We start from the raw sequence: 23,491 nt of genomic DNA, 5'->3' as shown, positions 1-23,491 counted from the left end.
AGTGGGATAGTCTGGAGCGGGTAGAGTAATTTCGCAAATCCTGACATTTTGACCAAACAGCTCCTTCCCATCAGTGATAGAGGTAGACTGTGCCATCTCAGAAGATCTGCTTGGATATCTTGTATAAGGGGGGGATAATTTAGATCATACAGCGAGTTGGGTGCCCGACCCACTTTAATACCCAGATAAGTAATGTTTGACTTAGCCATCTCAACATCCAGGGAGGCTAGGGACCGCCTATATGCTGGGTCCTGCGTTCCCAAATCTAATAACTGGCATTTTAACGTGTTAACTTTGTACCCTGAGTAGCTCCCAAAGTCGTTCAATGCCTGGAAGATACGCGGAACATCTTTAAGGGGGTCTGCGAGAAATAACAAGATGTCATCTGCAAACAACGTTTCCTTGACCTCCATCTCCCCCACCCTTATGCCCGTATATAAATTGGATGACGCCAGATAACGTGCCAGCGGCTCCAAAGCCAGATTGAACAGCAGTGGCGATAGCGGGCACCCCTGTCTTGTACCTTTACATAGACGGAATGGTTTAGACAGAAAGCCTGGTGTGGAGATTCTAGCCTTAGGGTCTTTGTATATGTGGTGTAATAATATCCTGAATGCCCCCGTTATTTCCATCTTATCCAGGACAGCATCTAACCAATTCCAACGGACATTGTCAAAAGCTTTCTCCGCGTCAAGTAAAAGTAAAGCCGAATGTTCCCCCGGAAATGGGTTATGCTGTACTCTATCTAGCACTGCCAGAACCGTCCTAATGTTGGTGACCGCCGACCTACCTTTAATAAAACCTACTTGTTCTGGGGCTATGAGGAACGGCATTATATTCGCTAACCTATCAGCTATGATTTTGGAAAGGAGTTTAGCGTCCACGTTTATGAGCGATATGGGTCTATATGATCCTGGTAGTAGGGGGTCCTTTCCAGGTTTAAGCAATAATTTCACATAAGATGTGTCTGCTGATGGTGGTAACCCCTCCTCTCCCAGAGCATTGTTAAACAAGGAGACCAAAGTCTCCGTAATCTGTTCCCGCATTACTTTAAAAAATTCGCCGGTCAGCCCATCTGGGCCAGGCGCCTTACTATTTTTAAGGTTTCTTATTGCCTCATCCACCTCCCCCCTTGTGACCCTGGCATTTAGAAGTTGCAACTGTTCCGCGGAGATGACCGGTAAAGTGACCTTGTCTAACAGTGTGTCTGTCAGCGGAGGGGAAGATGTATCAGAGTACAGCTCCTCATAAAATTGGGCCAAGATGGAATTAATACTAGTTGGATCGCATGTTTCTCGCCCATTATGATCCCTTAATTTCGCTATGTGCTGCACTGAGCGCTTTCCTCGAGCCATATTGGCCAAAAGTTTACCCGCCTTACTTCCGAACTTATGTAAAGTAGCTTCAAAGTCTCGAGTATATATTGTTTCTTTCTGAGCTGCCCACTCGTCAAAAGAGTGTTTTGCCTGAATCCAGGCCTGTCTGGCATCTAATGTAGGGTGTGCCAAATATGCTGTATAGGTTGCCCTCAGTGTAGCACTAGAAGCATTAAATTTTTGTGTTATTTCCCGTTTTTTGCTGGCAGTATACGCCATTATCCTCCCCCTCAGCACTGCCTTGGCCGTATCCCAGTACAGTGAGGGGTCATCTCTGTGTTCTGAATTCGTCGACGTGTATTCTAACCACCACCCTCTTAGCTGTCTCACAAAGGTGTCATCAGTTGCTAAATGAGCCGGGAATCTCCATATGAAGTCTGATCCTCTGGGATATATTTCCTGAAAATCTACTCGTACCGGGGCGTGATCTGAGATCACTAGGTCCCCTATCTCAGCGGCCCTCAGCCTCGGTTGTAGTGTTGGGGATATTAAGAGGTAGTCAATCCTGGATCAGGACTGTTGAGCGTGGGAGTAATGTGTAAATTCCCGGGCATCCGGGTTACCCCTTCTCCAGGGATCTATTAAGTGTATTCTTTCCATCAGAGGTCCCAACACTCGGTCCTGTTTTCTGGGAGCCCCTGTTGGAATGGATCCCGTGCTTTGTGAACTGTGTGTGCGTCTATCCTCCTTGTGATCAGAAACTGAATTAAAGTCACCTCCCACTATTTTGTGCTGGACATTATCTGACATAAGGGCCCTTTCCAAACCATTGAAAAACGCAATATTATCACTATTAGGTCCATACACATTATAAATGCTTAATACCCCACATGGTGTGCTTAGAGTAATATGGAGCAGTCGCCCTTCCTTGTCTGCATCAGTATGAATTACCTCATGTACCAGGTTTCTATTTATTAAAATAAGTACCCCCGCTTTACGGCCACAAGCTGAAGAGCCGTATACTTGGCCCACCCACAACTTTTTCATGCGGTGGAAGTCGCTCTCCTCCAAATGTGTCTCCTGAAGAAGAGCGATGTCCGTATGGAGTTTTTTTAAGTGACGGAGTACCATCATTCTCTTGTTAGGGGACCTAAGCCCCTTTACATTCCACGAGGTCAGCTGCATAAAGTGGGCGTTCCGAAAAGGTTCACAATTGACTGGTCATAAATATCTAATTCTAGGCAAGCGTGCTTTGCTGCCTTGGTAGCCGCCCGGCGGCGTCTGCTCCAGATTGCTCCCAACATTACAATAACAACATTTACATTCGGTGCCAGAGAATTGGCACAACCTTTAACAACAAAATGCCCATCCAGGAATGTCACCAGCATTTCCTGTGAGACAAACTTTAAATTGGCATACATAACTTCACTTTTTTCTGGTCTGTGACCCCTCCCCCCCTCCCCTTCCCGCCATCTTTTCGTGATATATTGGGACTTCACATTTTAATTTTTAAAGTATCAAAATAAGTTGGGCTTCCTATACAACACGGGTACAAGTGCTTATGCCTATTATAGCAGGAATTTTGTCGGCATAAAATCCCACCAGGACCAATTGCCACATTAATATATAAGGCACAATCAAATGCGCTCATGGAGCCTCTATGCGATACTTATCAGTCCGGGATGGTTGCAAGCCGGTTTTCTGAGCGTTGTCGATGTGGCATCTTCGACGATTCTGCCCGTTGTTGCTTGGGTGAGGAAGTGGAATTGCGGGCGATATCTGACCATGTACAGTCCCTCGATGAAGAAACTCGTGTACGGGGACCTTCACCTCCTGTATCTTGACTCGCCGTCTCCTCTCCCGATTGTCTAGGGCCCCGAAGTCCAGGGATCTTGTCTACATATAATGCCGCCTCCTCAGGATTGTGGAATACCTTGGTGGCGCCATCCGTCTGCATGATCCTCAAAGTGGCCGGATACTGTAGCTGAAATTTAATTTTGCGTTTGTAGAGGGAGGTGCAAACCCCTCCAAATGCTCTCCGCCGCCTTGTGACTTCTGCCGAATAATCTGCAAACAGGATGACTTTTGCCCCCCTTATATGCAAAGGGGTATTACGGTTCCTGAAAGTGCGCAAAAGTTCCTCTTTGTCATTGTAATCCAAGTACCGCATGATCACCTGGCGCGGTCTGCTTTGCGGCTCTCCTTTGGCGTTGGCGCTCGGACCAGGGGGGCCCACTCTGTGTGCCCTTTCCACTCTGCAAGATCTGGTCAGACCTAGCGCTTCTGGTAACTCCGTCTCGCAGATGCCCTGGAGGAGCTGCGGTCTAATATGCTCAGGCAGTCCCACTATCCTTAAATTGTTTCTTCTGGACCGATTCTCAAGATCTTCTAAGCGGTCTCTGAGTTTTGTGTTATCTCGCATTAGGTCTCTAATGCAGGTATGTGCCCCTGCTGATTCATCCTCCATGAGACCAACCCGCTGCTCCAATTCATCTAGTCGATTGCCATGAGATGTCACCTCATTTTGGAGTTTTTGGAGCGTTGTTGTGACTGTGGCTATTAAGGATTCTCTGATGTCGGGGGCCAGTTGGGTAGCTACCTCAATTGCCAGCTTCCGATAATCAATCTGTGAGTCAGTCATTACCGACGGCGATAGCACTTCCCTCTGAATTTCTGGGCTCTGAGACCGGCTCTGTGAAAGTGGTGGCTGCAGCGGCGCCGCCATCTTGGATGGCCCCTCACCTCGTGTGCTGTGCTCGGCCGGACAGGAGATCTCTCTGCTGCCGCTCCGGAGGAGATATCTCTCCATAAACCTCCCGGTTCTTGTCCCCCACCTCTCCTCCTAATGCCTGGGTGTTTATATCCTGCGGGTGTGTGGCGTAGATGGGTTAGGGGATCAGGGCTTCAGGAGCTCATGCAGCTCCGTCCTCACATCCCAGCGCCGGAACCGGAAGTCCTCTGAAACTTTTATTGTATTTTTTACAACTTTTATTTTTACTTTTTTGACACTTTTTTTGACACTTTTCTTTAGTCCCACTAGGGGACTTGAAGGTCCAAAAGTTTGTTTGATGTTCTAATACATTGCACTACCTATGTAGTGCAATGTATTAGAACTGTCAGTTGTTCACTGACAGCAAGCCGATCAGGCTCCGCCTCTGGGCGGGGCCTAATCAGCTTACGTAATGGCAGACAGGAGTCCATTGTTAGGGCTCCTGTTGCCATGGTAGCAGTCGCCAGCCTTGCCATCGCGTGGCAAGGCTGCCGATTTGCTACAAACCTCTAGAATGCAGCGATCACAATGGATCGCTGCATCGAAGGGGTTAATGCCAGGAATCGGAGCTAGCTCCGGTTCCTGGTGATCCATCGGGGTGTCCGCTGTAACATACAGCGGACACCCACTGCTGATGACGCCGGCTCAGCTTCTGAGCCGGAAGCTGAGCCGGCGCCATCTTGTCGATGGTACCGGAAGCCTCCTGGGCCCCGCCGACGACGGGGCATAGGAGGATTCCGTTACAGGCTGATCAGGAGGTAAGCATTAGCCCTCCGATCGCCTTTGCAGCCACCGGCAACCCAGCGATCACGTTGCTGGGGCGCCGGTGGCTATAAACTCCTCACATGCTGCGATCGCTATTCAACGCAGCATGTGAGGGGTTAATCGGTCGGATCGGAGGCTAGCTCCGGTCCTGGCCGATACCTCAGGGTGCCAGCTGTAACATACAGCTGTCACCCGGCGGTGATGTCGCTGGCTCAGCTCCTGAGCCAGCTTCATCTCCATGACGTACAGTTACGTCGAGATGCGGGAACAGTCCATCTCCCATGACGTAACTGTACGTGATTTTGCGGGAAGGGGTTAAGAGGGATAAGGGACGGTAACAGGTACATACTCTAGGGTCTTTGCCTTCCTTTGTTATGACCGTGATATGAGCCTGTACCGTTTCTCCAGGGAGCGGGACACTGCTGAGATTGGGTTGAAAGCTTGTACCAAGGGTCCAAGAAGCAACTCAGAGTATTTATTTTAGTAGGAGACTGTAAAGCCGACAGGTCCTAGAACTTTGCTCGGTTTCATGGACTTAAGTTCAAGGGTCACCTCTTCCATACCTCAAGTAACACTGCTTGAGCCAGAAGGATCGAGGGTAGACCTGTGTCTGTGAGCTAGTGCTCTATAATCAAATGTAAGGGTGGGCTTAGCAATAGAAAAAAAGGAGTTTATCAAATCTGTCTGGACAACTCCCGATACTGACTCGTTATAGATGAGGGACTCATTCAGTCACCATTGCCAGGCCCTGGGTAACATAATGGGGATAGTCAAGGAAACATGAAGCATGGTGTGATCCAATAAAGTTATCGAATAAATGGAACAGGAGCAAATTATGGGGACATCCGCATGGCATATAAAAAAAATAATCCATCCTAGAGTAAACATTGTGGACAGGGGAGTAATCCGTGTAATGACGAGAGTATTGATTACAATTCCTCCAAATGTCTACCAGTTGGTGAGTATGGCAGAGACACTACACTTGGAGAGGATATTATCTAGGGCAGTCAATTGGTTTGTGTTGGCTAGGTACACATTATCAAGTGTGAACAATTTACCCAATAGCTTCCCTTTAATAAATAGGAACCAGCCCTCAACATTTGCACAAATTGATCCCAGCTTCTATGGCACCTCTCTGGAGAGTAAAATGCTCATTCCTCTTCATTTACAAATAACAGCTTTGATAAGAATCAGGGTACTTTGGAAATTTGAAAGAGGGCACCGCATTGCTACAAAAGAGTAGCATTCATTCAAGAGTTTTTTGAATGAAGACCACTTATACTTTCTTTATCCACAAAAGACGGAGGAGAGACAACCTTTTCTCAGGAGTGTTCAATCCTATGACATTATTGCCAAAGAAAAATGCAGTCCATTGCATAACAGCTGGAAGGAGAAGGAAATAGAGGAGGGGAAAAAGGGTGGGGGCAGAGGTAGAGGAAATGGAAGGGAAATACAAAGGGAGAGAGGAGGAAGAAATAGATTAAGATGAACAAAAGGGAGCAAAGAAAAAAAGAAGAAAGGAAGTCTGGGAACGGAGTACAATTTATTGTTGACTAAAAGAAAAGCCCACTATACTTGTAATTATTTTTACATGTGGGTTGATAAATATTAATTGGACGTTTATGCTTTTTATTATTATTAATAATAATAATAATAATCATAATATTATTGTTGTTTTATGTTATTTTATGTTAATTATGTGGGCGCTGCTAATATTTTGTATTTATCGCAGGTACACCGGATTATTACTGGCAAATTCATCACGCACAATTTTATGCTAAAAACAAGTTCAGATTTTTATTTAAAGGGAAGAAAGGTCCTGGATTCTCCACTGGTGGATTTTCAATTGATGACACTAATTTATCAGAAACTGAATGCCCTGAAAATGTTTGGCACATCAGAAATGCTAATAGAGTTTCAACTCAGACATTCATTTTTAGCCCCCCATTATACTCTAAAGATGGATATGCATACCAAATACAGTTGTATATAGATCCAAGTGTAACAAGTTTCAGCCTCCTAGCGTACTTGTATTTGATATCAGGAGCTAATGACAATACTCTTCAGTGGCCTTGTCCTTGGAGACAAGCCACAGTGGAGATTCTGGATCAAAATCCAAATGCTCAACAACGTACATCAAATATGAAGACTATTACAACTGATCCAAACCTGCTTTCCGAAGGTTAGTATTATATATTTAATCTACATTACATTCAGGGCCGCTATCAGGGCAATACAAGGGGTTTAGTAGTAGAAGGCCTATAGACTTCTATGAAAATATGAGGTCTGTGTTGTTTCACATATTAAGTAACACGGGCCCAAATTGTTAAAAACTGCAGTGCTACTGAGACCACTGCAGGAAGATCTACTTATTGGAGGCAGGCTAGGAAAACTATACGGCAGGCAGTTGTAGCGCACAAACAAATGTCTGCAATATATGTGGTAAAGTAGGCCCACCTCCACCCTACCATTTGGTCAGGCAGGCAGAAACCACTGGGATTAGGGATTTAGGAGGGCCTATGACACATCTGACTGATAAAGTGTTTGCAGTGCAGGAGCTGAACTTGGTTATGTTAATACCTGAAGGGCCTTTAGCCTACATTTCCCTGAAGCAGATGTGTTTTCCAATATCCCAAAACCTCCTTTTGTCCTTCCCTCAGTAGGAAGGTAGCAAAGCAAGCAGACCATAAGTAGTTTAAATCTCGAGGCGGGAGTCAGAGCTAGCGAGACCACCTACTAGCCAACGAGAAGCCTCTTCTACAAAGCTCCTCCTGTGAGAGAGGGTGGGTCTATCTTCTACACAACTGTAGCAACCTCAGACTTCTGGATTTTCAGAAGAGACTTCCATATTTCTATTGTTGCCTATGTGACTGCCACCTGGAGATTAGCAGTGTGTTACTGTAATATATATTGTAATCTCATGATTCAAGTGATAATACAGTTTCTCTTTTATTTCCTCCTGTCATGATGACTTTGCCGCAATCTTTATTACCCCTGCCACCCTTCAAACTCTTACATGAAATACCCACTCTGCCCTTTCACTAATCGTATCCATTGAAAACAAGTCATCCTTTGGGGATGGAGGCAAGAAAAGACAGACTTTGTAGTTGGGCTTCCAATACTATTACACTGCAGTGTAGAGGGTCATACTTTTTTTCACAATGAAGGTCTGATTCCATAAGCAAATTAAGTTCTGCATAGGTGATGGGGTAGATGAAAAATTTATTATGCCATTGCTAGTGTTTACATCTTAAACATGGCTTCATATTTGCTGTTCTATTGCATTTGCCTTTTTACGGATTCATTTTTTGGTAATTTTATTGATAACAGGAGGCTTTTATGTCTGGGATAATCGAGAATAGTTGGGATCGATGCTATATTTGAGAATCGGACAGCTTATAAACGAACAGGAGGATATGGATTCTACATGTTCATGACTAGAGACTGGTTTTTCATAAAAGACTTCTTAAAAGGAGGAGATATTTTTATTTCTATTTCTATGAATGGTAAGTCAATTAATATCTAAATTATATTTTTGACTGTTTGTTTATTAGCAAGTTTGACAAACCTGGAGATTCCAGCAGTATCCCTCCCCATAAATATTTCTTAGAACAACATAAATCATGTTACATATTTTAATTTCTGTATTAATACATTATAACATATTTTCTAATTATCTATGAAATCAGACAAAAGCCCTTTACATAACCGACAAAAAACTATAACAAATAAGTTTGCAATTCAAAGGAGACGATGTAAATGGCAGACAAGGTATGATACGTAGTTCATCCCTACATGAGCAGTAAGCGGTAGTTACTGGCCGTTGCGGTGACATCATTATGGGCAACATAACAGCCAACGATTGGCTGCCATGGCCAATTCGGTGATGCATGACATGTCATCACCTTGAAATGATGACAGGAAGTGATGGGGGATCCCAGTGTCATGGTCTAAGTTCGCTGCCAGCATCATCTACTTACCTTCTTCTGGCGTCTTCCTCCTGGTCCACACTGCTCTTCTCATTTTAGCTCAGTGTCTGGCGGCCACATGCGCTCTACTCTGGGTCCTAGTGTGCATGAGCTGACTCTTGCCTACTTAAAGATCCAGTGTGCACCAATTTATTTCTACCCAGCTTCCCCTGGATATTTAATGTCCTCTCTTTCCTTACTTCTTTGCCAGAGCAATTTGGTTCATACTAGTGTTCCATGTGTTCCTAGTGTTCCGCGTGTCAGTCTGAGAGCCACATCTAAACATGTAGTCACATCCTGTCTACTCCATTATAATATAAAAAAAATTGTAATCACCCAAAAAAAATTGTTTTTGGTATCGATAAATTGACCAGAAATATATAGTCAATGCTAATACAATTAGCACCAAAGCAGACCCATATCATTATATTTCCTCCGCCATGCTTAAAGAGGCTCTGTCACCAGATTTTGCAACCCCTATCTGCTATTGCAGCAGATCGGCGCTGCAATGTAGATTACAGTAACGTTTTTATTTTTTTAAAAAACGAGCATTTTTGGCCAAGTTATGACCATTTTTGTATTTATGCAAATGAGGCTTGCAAAAGTACAACTGGGCGTGTTTACAGTAAAAGTACAACTGGGCGTGTATTATGTGTGTAAATTGGGGCGTTTTTACTTCTTTTACTAGCTGGGCGTTAGGAATGGGAGTGTATGATGCTGACGAATCAGCATCATCCACTTCTGTTCGCTAACACCCAGCTTCTGGCAGTGCAGACACACAGCATGTTCTCGAGAGATCACGCTGTGACGTCACTCACTTCCTGCCCCAGGTCCTGCAACGTGTCGGCCACATCGGCACCAGAGGCTACAGTTGATTCTGCAGCAGCATCAGCGTTTGCAGGTAAGTAGCTACATCGACTTACCTGAAAACGCCGATGCTGCTGCAGAATCAACTGTAGCCTCTGGTGCCGATGTGTCCTCGCTCGTCCGACACGATGCAGGACCTGGGGCAGGAAGTGAGTGACGTCACAGCGTGATCTCTCGAGAACACGCTGTGTCTGCACTGCCAGAAGCTGGGCGTTCTGAAGAGAAGTGGATGATACTTCTCGTCACAACGCCCAGCTAGTAAAAGTAGTAAAAACGCCCCGATGTAACACACATAATACACGCCCAGTTGGACTTTTACTTTAAACACGCCCAGTTGTACTTTAGAAAGCCTTATTTACATAAATATAAAAATGGTCATAACTTGGCCAAAAATGCTTGTTTTTAAAAAATAAAAACGTTACTCTTATCTACATTGCAGCGCCGATGTGCTGCAATAGCAGATAGGGGTTGCAAAATCTGGTGACAGAGCCTCTTTAACAGAAAGTATCAAGCATTCATCCAGCATTCTGTAATTTGCTCTATGTTCTTTTGTTTGACCCAAATACCAAAAACTTAGGCTCATCTGTCTTTTTGCCAGTTGCATATGGCTTTTTTGGTGCAAGCCCTTCTGGTCAGTATCCCAGAGTTGTTTTTTCTCTTAGAGAGAACACCGGTATATGGCATGCAATATTTAAGACAACTCAGAAGGGCTATAGAGGACCTAATGTTGTTACCATCCTGTGCAGCTATCCACAATTCCTTTGTTAGCAAGCTAATATATGGAATATTCTTTATTTTAAAAAATGTATATGTATACATATATATCTGCTTCTAAGCATGCCCCAACGGGCATCTAAAAAACTGCTATCTGAAACTTATTTTTACCACCAGACCTTCCTTTTTGTACAGTCATCAGATGAACTCGAGCTATAAATTTGTTACATCTAAATATTGCATGAAAAATTCCAGCCACAGTTTATCTCTGGACCATAAGAGCCACATTTTATGAATGGTATCCTTTAACAAAATATATATTTATGCACTGTAAAATTCTTTACTTGTTTTTTATAATCTCTCAACAGACATCTCGGATTTGGCAAAAACACAGCCTGTACCTTCACCACTTAGCACTCCATCACCAGAACCTGAACTTTGTACTGAAAATGTGTGCTACAATGATGGTGTTTGCATTATGGAGAATTCCAAACCAGCATGCAGGTACGGTTTAGTTCATGAAAGCGCTTTTGCACAGACAAAAATGGGGCAATGTGGCAGTCAAATTATTAATGTAATTATCTTAGGCTATGTTCACACAGAGTTTTTTGATGCGGAAACCGCGTCGCAAAACTTGTCAAAAACGGCCCGAAAATGCCTCCCATTGATTTCAATGGGAGGCGGAGGCATCTTTTCCCGCGAGCGGTAAAACTGTCTCACAGCAGAAGGAAGGGACATGCCCTATCTTCGGGCGTTTACGCCTCTGACCTCCCATTGACATCAATGTCAATGGGAGGCAGAGAAAGCGTATTTTGCAGCGTTTTATACCCGCGGCGCTCAATGGCCGCTGCCGAAAAACGCTGTGAAAATCGGCGTGCAGGGAGAGGAAAATCTGCCTCAAACTTCCAAACTGAATTTTGAGTCAGAATTTGCGCTTGCAAAAAACTCCATGTGAACATAGCCTAAAAGTGGAACAGTAAAATCAGAACTTTCATATTCTAACCTGCATTAAAAAAATTAAAGCAGTGATATGATGTCATACTACTTTATACAGAGTAAGCCCATTATGCTCATTCAACCAGAAAAAATACTCGGCCTCATGCCTACAACTAGTGCAGACTTAAGGTCCTTTTACACGTGGCATTAATCTGGCAAATGAGCGTTCATATGAACAATCGTTCCTGATCATTGCGCTGTGTAAACAGGGCAACAATCAGCCGATGAATGAACAAACGCTCGTTCATCGGCTGATCATATCGCTTATGTAGCACAAATTGTTTTCATTGTCGGCAGCACATCTACCTGTGTAAACAGGGAGATGTGCTGCTAACACGATTGGAATGCATGTGGACAAGCAATCGTAGTAACGTTCGCTCGTCCCCATACATTACTGATCATAGCTCATTGTGAAAGGAGCAAATAAGCGCCGATCAACGAGACAGCTCAATGATCGACGCTCGTTCTTACGGCCCATATTTTCAAATGTAAATGGCAGAAAAAATAGATCCAGAGTTTATAGAAAATCTCCAAACCTCTCATAGTATAGAAAAAAAATCCTCCCGACGCGTAATAAGCGCTACAACGTTAGGCAAATACGGATTTTATCTTGGGACAGGGAAAGATCCTGTGTCATAGATATAGAAGGACTACATTGCTTGAGTGGACAGTGGGTGATGGGGGGGGGGGTTGATATACGTAAAGAGCAAGAAAAAAGGATGCAAATGTAGCATATTCTAAATTGCTTGCCCCTCATGTATCAATGTAGTTTAATCCAAAAACACTAGTTAAGGAATTTGTTCACTAAAGGGAATGTAAATAGATCGTGTGATCTTCATATTAGGGATATGTAATGGCAAAAATACATAATATATAAATATGTCTATACGACAAGCAGTGGCGGATTAAGAAGACCATGGGCCCTGGGCTGTTAACCAAACTTGGGCCCCCCTTCTCCACCGCCACCCTGCCGCGCCGTAACTATTGCAACATACTGACAGTATCACACTGTGCAGGGACACAGCGCCAACCCCCATGTAGACAGCGCCGCACACACACACCCCTGTAGATAAAGCCACACACACACACCCCCCTGTAGATAAAGCCACACACACACACACACACACCCCTGTAGATAAAGCCACACACACACACACCCCTGTAGATAGAGCCACACACCCCTGTAGATAGCGCCACACACACAACCCCCTGTAGAGAGCGTCACACAGCCCCCTATAGATAGCATCACACAGCCCTCCCCTTGTATATAGTGCCACACAGCGCTCCCCCCCTTGTATATAGTGCTACACAGTGTCGCTGCAGCCCTGGGATGACATTTTATCCCATATGACTGCTGCAGCCTGTGATTGGCCTGTGATTGGCTGCAGCGGTCACATGGGGTGAAACGTCATCCCAGGAGTCCGGCCCGGACGAAAAAACAGAATTCTGGGCAAGTATAAGATTTTTATTTTTTCTAAATTGTGTTACATAACATCTGTTATTTGTTGCGGGTTTTACCTCCCATTGAGTTAAATGGGGAAAACCCGAAACAAATGAGCAGCGTTTACGCAAATACAATTGATATGCTGCGGAATAAAAAACCGCACCGCAGGTCAATTTCTGAGCTTTTTATTTCCCGCTTATCATTTACGCAGCGTGTGATGAGAATTGTTCACATCTAATCTACTCTGCTGCTACTGTATTAGGGCTTGTCCACACTTAACGGAATTGCTGCGTATTTTCCGCCCGGAAAATACACAGAATACCGTAGCAGCAAAGTGAGTGAGATTTACCAAATCTCATCCAGACGCTGCGTAAAATTTCCAACCAGACATTTTGTCCTGCGGTGCGTATTTCTCGTGCTGAAAGTGGACAGAATTGCTGCGTTTTTTCAGAGGAGACGTCACCATCTCCCAACACTGAGAAAAACGCCGCAAAATACGCACCACTTACTGCAGTAAAAACCACAGGAAATGGTGCTTTTTTCTGTAGCGGAATTTCTGCTAGTTTCTGCGGAATTTCTGCTGAAATATATATATAATATATATATATATACACATACACACACTATACATATGTATGTGTATATATACACTCTATCTCTATCTCTATCACAGACACACAAAGTACGCACATTATGCACAAAGTACGCACATTATGCACAAAGTACGCACAGTACACAAAGTACGCACATTATGCACAAAGTACGCACATTATGCACAAAGTAGGCACATTATGCACAAATTAGGCACATTATGCACAAAGTACGCACATTATGCACAAAGTAGGCACATTATGCACAAAGTAGGCACATTATGCACAAAGTCCGCACATTATACACAAAGTACACAAAGTACGCACATTATACACAAAGTATGCACATTATACACAAAGTACACCTTGTAAACACACATGAATATGCACATTAAACACACATGAATATGCACATTAAACACATTGTAAACACACATGCACTTACCTTTTATGTAGGATATTTGTGAGTCTTCACTGCAGCTCTTCTCCTGCTCACAGCCCGACACAGAGCCCACCGACAGTCTCCCCTCCCCCATGTCCCGACAGCTAGCAGCAGGAGGAGAGCTGTTTAGAGCAGGGAAGGGGGGCTGGAGGGGGAGCTTCTAAAGCAGCAGAGACCACGGCTGCTAAGTAGGAACGAAGCTCCCCTCGTCTCATGACAGGTGCGGTCCTGCTAGCGACGCCACTGGGCATGAGGGTGTTCGGGCCCTAATGATAATCCGCTACTGATGACAAGTCTCAAATATATTATGCAAGAGGCAAGGTATATTTCAGATAAATTTGACAATCATTTAGTCATCATTAATGTCCTTTTAAAACGGTCCTTTTAGCATTTTGACTTAAAAAAAAGTTTTAATATAGCGAGCGCTGTATGTAAATTACCAGAGAAGAGTCTTGAGGTAAGTCCAACGACATCCGGTGCATTTGCAGTGCCCAGATGAAACCGAGGCTAGTGCAATTGGACTCATCTAAAGATTCTTCTCTGGTAATTTACATTCAGCGAACGCTATATTATAAAAAAAAATTGTCAAAATGCTAAAAGGACAGTTTTGAGAGGGGCATGTTTAGGACGCTAAACCCCAGCAGCATAAGAACATGCTGGTGGTTTACTGCCCTAAAATCTAGTGACAGGTTCCCTTTAAATGGTACTGTGTTGGGAAGTGATAGATTTCATATCAATATTGTATTGTTTTTTTTCTACCTAAAGTGTTTCGATCTTTTAATAACATTTCACAGTTTAAATCTACATAAATGTTTATATATATATATATATATATATATATATATATATATATATATATATATATATATATATATACATACACACATGCACTATATATGCTTTGTTTATACTGATATTGAATTACATTATGCCCTCAGAAAAACAAAAAAATAGGAGCAATCCGACCTGTTGAGAGCCCCCTGGAAGTCCATTTGCAGCCCTGCAAGAAAGGCCAGCTATGTAAATTAAGTCTTCCTCTGGGCTGATTGGCTAAGCAGGACCACTAGTACCTATTTATGGCACGTTGCGTACTAAAATGCTATAAATGCGACCACATGGCCCTGCTCTTGTATAGGAGTTTGAGGGACGCTTGCTTCTTTTTCTTAGGTCATGTGTTAAATGCTCTACGTTAATAGGATCTATCCTGGTGACAGACTACCTTTAAAGAGATCCTATAATTTTTCTGCTTTATGCCCACATTATAATATGATTTTAAAAGTGAAACTTCAGCCAACAATTTTTTTAATTGGTCAAATAGAACCCCCCCCCCCCCCCCTTTATGTCGAGAATTTAAATTTAGAAAACATACAGTCATGTCCTATTCAGCTGGATGTCAGGGTCCGTATACAACCCCAAACTCCGATTCTGGGAGTTCTGCAGTTGAAGCATCTAATAGTTTTTTCCTTCATAGGTATTTTATATAACTCCCTTGTTTAAAGTGCCTCTGTCCCACAGCACATATTATTCATGACAATAATAATATTAATCATTATCACTTTTTTTTTCTATACAGATGCAAAAACTCTGGAACATGGTGGTATGGAGGTGAATGGTGTGAGAAGAAAATTGCCAGCAGTGGCTATATGGTGACAATGCCTTTATCAGGGCTATTATTTGCGTTTATTGCAGTCATCATATTTTAGTACTTCCAAAAGAGATGAAGTTAATGTGGTCATCCAGCAGATTGAATTTCTGAAAGGCATACTTGTCTACTCCTACTAATTATTTAAAGGAAGATTACATTGTGCCTCACAATACAAATTAGCATATTTCTGAATTAAATATATGTATATGTACATACGTATTTACGTATATAGAGTTGATTCAATTATTTCACCCAATCACGTAAAAAAATTCTCTCTTTTTCTCTCTCTCTTTCTCTCTCTCTTCCTTTCCCTCTTTCTCTCTATATCTCTCTTTCTTTCTCTCTCTCTTTGTAGCTGGAGATGCAAGCGGCTAAAGATGTCTGTGACCAGTGCTATTGATTACTTTTACATTTTAGTGTGGTAGTGTACTGTTTATACTCTGTACCAATTCTTTATTTGTCATTGTGCTCCATGTAGTACAAGTAATTGATTAACACTTATATACCTATGAATGGTTGAAATATTTCGCTTTTCTGAGTGGCTTTTATCTTTTTGGTCTCTATTTAATATTCTACTTTTGATATATTACTTAGATTTTGAATAAAGATTTGTTCCAATTTTCCATATTATTTGTGGAGATTTTAGTTACTCCCATAAGTTGCTCATAGTGTATAGGAATATAAACTTTTTGAGGATCACTACATAATATTGAGAAGGTTATACTTAACTTGGATACCCATCCTTTTACGATTATGTTTTTTTGTTGGTTTGTTTGCTGTCTTTTCAGCTTTTGTATGTTTTTGAGAATGGAGAACTACAACTGCCCCTTCCTAAAAAGTACCAATCGCGGGGGTGATTTAATGAAAACTTGTCAATAAATTTAATTTTGTTATAAGTGGCTGTACTGTACAACAGAGATAGGAACTACATCTTTAAAAATTGTCTAAAACAATTGAAATATTGGTGGAGATTTACAGATGACTGTTTTGTTATATGGGATGAAGATCAGGAAGAGTTGGAGAAATTCCTTTTAGGGAGAAATAAGAATGACGGGAATATACATCTATCATGGGACATTGCTCCTATGAGTATTGACATCTTAGATTTGACCTTTGTTAAGAGGATATTATTTGTACTAGAACTTTTTTGAAAAAGACAGATCGAAACAGTTAGGTTATGTTCACACGCTTAACAAAAAACGTCTGAAAATACAGAGCTGTTTTCAAGGGAAAACAGCTCCAGATTTTCAGACGTTTTTTGAGCAACTCGCGTTTTTCGCGGCTTTTTTTCGCTGTGTTTTTTACGGCCGTTTTCAATAGATTCTATGAAAAACGGCTCCAAAAACGGCCCAAGAAGTGTCCTGCACTTCTTTTGAAGAGCCGTCATTTTACGCGCCGTATTTTGACAGCGACACGTAAAATTATGGGAACAGAACACCGTAAAACCCATTGAAAGCAATGGGCAGATGTTTGTAGGCGTATTAGGGGCGTTTTTTCAGGCATCATTTTAGGCGTAATACGCCTGCATTACGTCTGAAAATAGGCCGCGTGAGCATACCCTTATATACAAAGGGAGAGTTGTCATTTGAACCCCTGGTCAACAAACATACAGAATAAACTGTTTTTAAAGAAAGATTTCACTTTAACCCCTTCCCACTCCTGGACGTACTATTAGGTCATGGCAGCTGTATCATTCGCGCTCCATGACCTAATAGTACGTCTCGGGAGTAACGGCCGTCTCGTACAGCAGCTGTCACAGCACCTACAGCGGGGACCGATCGCTGTGTCCCCGCTGATTAACCACTTAAAAGCCGTGTTCTATAGAGATCGCGGCTTTTTAGGGGTTAAGCTGCCATCGCCGGCCTGCTACACGATAGCGGCCGTCGATGGTGACTATGGCAACCGGACACCAAACAATGGCGTCCGGCTATGCCATAGACGGAAGCCTAGTGGGTCCTGACAAAGTCAGGACCCACTATGCTTGCTGTCAGTGAGTAGCTGACAGTTCTAATACATGGCACTACGCATTTAGTGCAGTGTATTAGAATTGCGATCAGGGCCTCCTGCCCTCAAGTGCCCTAGTGGGACAAAGAATTAAAGTAAAAAAAAAAGTAAAAAAAAGATGTGTAAAAATAAGAAAATAAACGTTTTAAAAGTATTAAAAGTAAAAATCCCCCTTTTTACCTTATCAGTCATTTATTATTAATAAAAATAGATAAATAAACAAATAAACTATACATAATTGGCATCGACGTGTCCGTAACGGCCTGAACTACAAAATTATTTCGTTATTTATCCCGCACGGTGAACGCCGTAAAAGAAAATAATAATAAACCGTACCACAATCACAATTGTTTGGTCACTTCACCTCCCAAAAAATGGAATAAAAAGAGATCAAAAAGTCGCATGTACCGAAAAATGGTACTGATGGAAACTACAGTTCGTTACGCAAAAAATAAGTCCTCGCACGGCTTTATTGATTGAAAAATAAAGTTCTGGCGCTTAGAATAAGGCAACACAAAAAGTGAATGATTGTTTACAAAACGTATTTTATTGTGCAAACGCCATAAGACATAAAAAAAAACTATAAACATCTGGTATCGCCGTAATCGTATCGCCCCGCAGAATAAAGTGAATATGCCATTTATAGCGCACGGTGAACGCTGTAAAAAAAATAGAATAAAAAAACAATAGTAGAATTGCTGTTTTTTAGTCACCACGCCACCTAAAAATAGAATATAAACTGATCAAAAAGCCGCATGCACCCCAAGAAAACTACAATGGATTCCTCAAGGGGTCTAGTTTCCAAATTGGGGTCACTTTTGGGGGGTTTCCAATGTTTTGGTACCACAAGACCTCTTCAAACCGGACATGGTGCCTAATGAAAAAGAGGCCTCAAAATCCACTAGGTGCTCCTTTGCTTCGGAGGCCGGTGCTTCAGTCAATTACCGCCCGAGGGCCACATGTGGGATATTTCTCAAAACTGCAGAATCTGGGCAATATGTATTAAGTTGCGTTTCTCTGATAAATCCTTTTGTGTTATAAAAAAAATGGTATAAAAAAAGATTTTCTGACAAAAAAAATAATTTAAATTTCACCTCTACTTTGCTCTAAATTTCTGTGAAACACCTAAAGGGTTCATAAACTTTCTAAATGCTGTTGTGAATACTTTGAGGGGTCTAGTTTCTAAAATGGGGTGTTTGATAGGGGTTTCTAATATATGGGCCCCTCAAAGCAACTTCAGAACTGAACTGTAACCTAAAAAAATAAATAAATTAGGCAATACTTCGATTCTTACATTATACTGATAATGAGCCGTGCCCACCCCGAGATGACCCCAGTTTTGACCGTTTGTATAATCGGAGACCCCTATTAGACCGTTTCAGTGCCCGGTTTTCCCAAGCATACACCCCCGAGAAGTGTATTTCTATTGATGAGTCCCTGGCACATTTTAAAGGGAGGGTTAAATTCCGCGAGTACCTGCCGGGTAAGAGGGCAAGGTATGGCGTGAAGATGTATAAGCTGTGCGAGAGTGCATCAGGGTATACCTACAGATTTAGGATATATGAAGGAAAGGCCACCCCCAAACCAGACTGCATCCTGGACTACAATAGGTACATGGGAGGGATGGACTTGTCAGATCAAGTCCTGAAGCCCTACAGCGCCATGCGGTGTGGTATAAGAAGCTGGCCGTGCACATCATACAGATGGCATTGTACAATGCGTACGTGCTACATCGATGTGCAGGCCAGAGGGGAACTTTCCTGGAATTTCAAGAGGTGGTTATCAAGAACCTAATCTTTAGGGACCAAGAAGGGGGGGGGACACCCAGTACTTCTGGAAGCGAGGCCACACGCATCGTACCAGGGTGGCAACACTTTCCAGGAGAAGTTACCCAAACTGGCAAGAAGGGAAAAAGTCAAAAGAGGTGCAAAGTCTGCTATAAGAGGGCGATAAGGGATGACATAATATATCAATGTGACACGTGTCCCGAATAACCAGACCTCTGTATGAAAGAGTGTTTTAAAATTTATCATACATCCCTTGGTTTATAATTTACCCCAATTTTACTTACCCTGATGCACTCCGCACAGCTTATCCCCCCTCGTCTTTCCCTCTGGGCCCTGCTGTGTGCCCAGGCAGCTGATAACAGCCACATGTAGGGTATTGCCATACCCGGGGGAACCCACATTACAGTTTATGGGGTGTAGGTCTCCGGTCAAAATGCTCACTACACCTCTAGATGAATGCCTTAAGGGTGTAGTTTTTAAAGCGGGGTCACTTCTTGCGGGTTTCAACTGTACTGGTACCTCAGGGGCTTCTGCATACATGACTTCGCACTAGAAAATCCCCAGTAGGCCAAATGGTGGTCCTCCCATGGGCCCAAACGGCAGTTTATCACCACAAATGGGGTATTGTGGCACTCAGAACAAATTGGGCAACAAAATGGAGTATTTTATTTCTTGTGAAAATAAGAATTTTTGAGCTAAAACGACATATTATTGGAAATAATATTTTTTTTTAAATTCCCAGCCCAATTCAAATAAGTTCTGTGAAGAAACTATGGGGTCTAAATGGTCACATTACCCATAAATGAATTCCTTGAGGGGTGTAGTTTCCAAAATGGGGTCATTTGTGGTTGGTTTCTATTGCTTTGATACCTCTGGGGCTCTGCAAATGCGACATGGCACCCGAAAACCAAACCAGCAAAATCTGCACTCCAAAGAACACACAGCGCTCCTTCCCTTCTGAGGCCTTCCATGGGCCCAAACGGCAGTTTATCGCCACAAATGGGGTATTGCTGCACTCAGGAGAAATTGGGCAACAAACTGGGGTATTTTGTTCCCTGTGAAAATAAGAAATTTTGATAAAAAATGACATCTTATTGGAAAAAATTAATTTTTTTTCATTTCACAGCCCAATTCAAATAGGTGCTGTGAAAAAACTGTGCGGTCAAAATTGTAACAACAACCATATTTGAATTCCTTGAGGGGTGTAGTTTCCAAAATGGGATCAATTCTGGTGGGTTTCCATTGCTTTGATACCTCTGATGCTCTGCAAATGCGACATGGCACCCGAAAACCAATCCAGCAAAATCTGGACTTCAACAAACACATAGCTCTCCTTTCCTTCTGAGCCCTCCCATGGGCCCAAACGGCAGTTTATCACCACAAATGGGGTATTGCCGCATTAAGGACAAATTGGGCAACAAAATGGGGTATTTTGTTCCCTGTGAAAATTAGAAATTTTGATCACAAATGACATTTTATTGGAAAAAAATGTCATTTTTTTCATTTCACAGCCCAATTCAAATACGTGCTGTGAAAAAACTGTGCGGTCAAAATGGTAACAACAACCATAAATGAATTCCTTGAGGGGTGTCGTTTCCAAAATGGGGTCACTATTGGGGGATTCCTACTGTTTTGGCACCTCAACACCTTTTCAAACCTGGCATGCTGCCTAAAATATATTCTAATAAAAAAGAGGCCTCAAAATGCACTAGGTGATTCTTTGCTTCTAGGGCTTGTGTTTTATTCCACTAGAGCCACATGTGGGACATTTCTAAAAACTGAAGAATCTGGACAATACATATTTAGTAGTGTTTCTCTGGTAAAACCTTCTGTGTTACAGAAAAAAAATTGAATAAAATTTAAATTCAGCAAGAAAAATGAAATTTGCAAATTTCACCTCCACTTTGCTTTAATTCCTGTGAAATGCCTGAAGGGTTAAAAAAACTTTCTAAATGCTGTTTTGAATACTTTGAGGGGTCTAGTTTTTAAAATGGGGTGTTTTATCAGGGTTTCTAATACATAGGCCCCTCAAAGCCACTTCAGAACTCAAGAGGTACCTTAAAAAAAGGCTTTTGAAATTTTCTTAAAAATATGAGAAATTGCTGTTTATGTTCTAAGCCTTGTAACGTCCAAGAAAAATAAAAGAATGTTCAAAAAACAATGCCAATCTAAAGTAGACATATGGGAAATGGGAAGTAGTAACTATTTTGGGTGGTATAACCGTCTGTTTTACAAGCAGATGCATTTAAATTCTGAAAAATGCTATTTTTTCAAAATGTTCTCTAAATTTTGCAATTTTTCACCAATAAACACTGAATATATCGACCAAATTTTACCACTAACATGAAGCCCAATGTGTCCCGAGAAAAGAATCTCAGAATCGCTTGCATAGGTTTAAGCATTCCGACGTTATTACCACATGAAGTGAAATATGTCAGATTTGAAAAATTGGCTCTGAGCCTTAAGGCCAAAACTAGGCTGCGTCCTTAAGGGGTTAAAATTAGGATTTTAAAGAACATTTTATTCTGTGCAATAGAAGAACTAGGAGAAAAAAAAAACAGCTTCTGATATTAGTAAGTCTAGGGAGGAACCAAAAAATTAAAATAACATAATACCTTATGTATAACAAATTTAAGTCATGATGGTATGCAAATGAAAAAAATCATGGAAAAACACTGGCATGTTTTGACACATCAGTAGGGCCCGATCTATTTGCAAAACCTAAGATGGTGTATAGACAGGCAAGAACTATAAAAGTCATTTGAATTTCAACAACAAAAAATGAACATACTTCTCAAAAGATTTTTGACCCTATAAAAGATGCAAAACGTGTAAAATCTTAAAACTTAAAAATCTAGCAACCAAGGTGAAGACGGAGATAGAACAACATACAGATGTGTCCATCCTTAACTTTGCTTGCATTTAGCTAAGGACTCCAAATTCTCTAAGCAGCCAACCCAGTCTGATATATAGAGATAGAAGAAGCAAGAAAAATAACAGATGAGAGACTGACATATGGAATACCATAATGGAGCACATGGGAAACTTTCGTTTTGGCTGGAGTGAAACATTTAAGAAGCTTTTTGTGCAAGGGCAACTTGAAAAAGTATGATTATTCTTACGATCAGAATCTATGCAGTCCTCTCTTCTTTCATATCTTTCCCCAGATTTGTCTCTAAGGCTGGGTTCACACGACCTATTTTCAGGCATAAACGAGGCGTATTATGCCTCGTTTTACGTCTGAAAATAGGGCTGCAATACGTCGGCAAACATCTGCCCATTCATTTGAATGGGTTTGCCGACGTACTGTGCAGACAACCTGTCATTTACGCGTCGTCGTTTGACAGCTGTCAAACGACGACGCGTAAAAATACAGCCTCGTCAAAAGAAGTGCAGGACACTTCTTTCAGACGTAATTTGAGCCGTTCTTCATTGAACTCAATGAAGCACAGCTCATAATTTACGGCTGTCAGAGAAGCCTCGCAAAATGCGAGGAGGAGCATTTACGTCTGAAACGAGGCAGCTGTTTTCTTCTGAAAACAGTCTGTCTTTTCAGACGTAAAAGCCTGCTACCGTGTGCACATACCCTAATATAGAGCGAAGTGTGAGCGGCTTATTGAGGTCAAGACCATTGTTTTATATAGGATGTAGTTCACACCTTTGAAAATACATATTTGTCCTTGCGTAATTGACAGCAGCACTCCAGCCACAATAATGATCTGATCTCCACGAAAGGAGGTGGTTCAATTTATCAGTTCACTGTGACCCACTGTGGTGACACCCTTTTATACACATAGCCTGAGTCACATTTATATTCTTATAGGATGGAACATATGACTGAACTTTGAATATTTGGAACATTTAACATATATTTGGAATAGAGATGAGCGAACCGAAACATCCAAACTCTGTTTCGGTCCGAACTTTGGCATAAGTTCGGTCCATCGCAAACACTAACCTAGTGCGGTTCTTTTCAGCCGAACCTGGTGGAATCACTAATATTAAAGATTGCGTAGAGGAGGAAAGATCACATGACCTCAGGTCAGCCCATAATGTCTTGCAAAAAACTCTCCCAGCCAATCAGGAGGCAGTATAGGGTTGAGGTCAGAGCCAGTATAAAAGGCTAAGCACCATGCTTCAGCAGCCACTTTAGGCAGAGAAGCTAAAAGATCTCTGTGACAGA

The 23,491-nt window shown here is 42.1% G+C and overlaps 1 pseudogene; it reads left to right on the top strand.

Moving 5' to 3' along the window:
- Positions 1 to 15,917, top strand: part of LOC142652477 (meprin A subunit beta-like) — an 85,584-nt pseudogene extending 69,667 nt beyond the window's left edge.
- Positions 15,918 to 23,491: the final 7,574 nt, after the last annotated feature.

This window comes from Rhinoderma darwinii, chromosome 5 (genome assembly GCF_050947455.1).
Source record: "Rhinoderma darwinii isolate aRhiDar2 chromosome 5, aRhiDar2.hap1, whole genome shotgun sequence".
NCBI lineage: Eukaryota > Metazoa > Chordata > Amphibia > Anura > Rhinodermatidae > Rhinoderma > Rhinoderma darwinii.
Note: the sequence above shows the minus strand (reverse complement) of the source record. Positions and strands in the feature narration are given on the sequence as shown.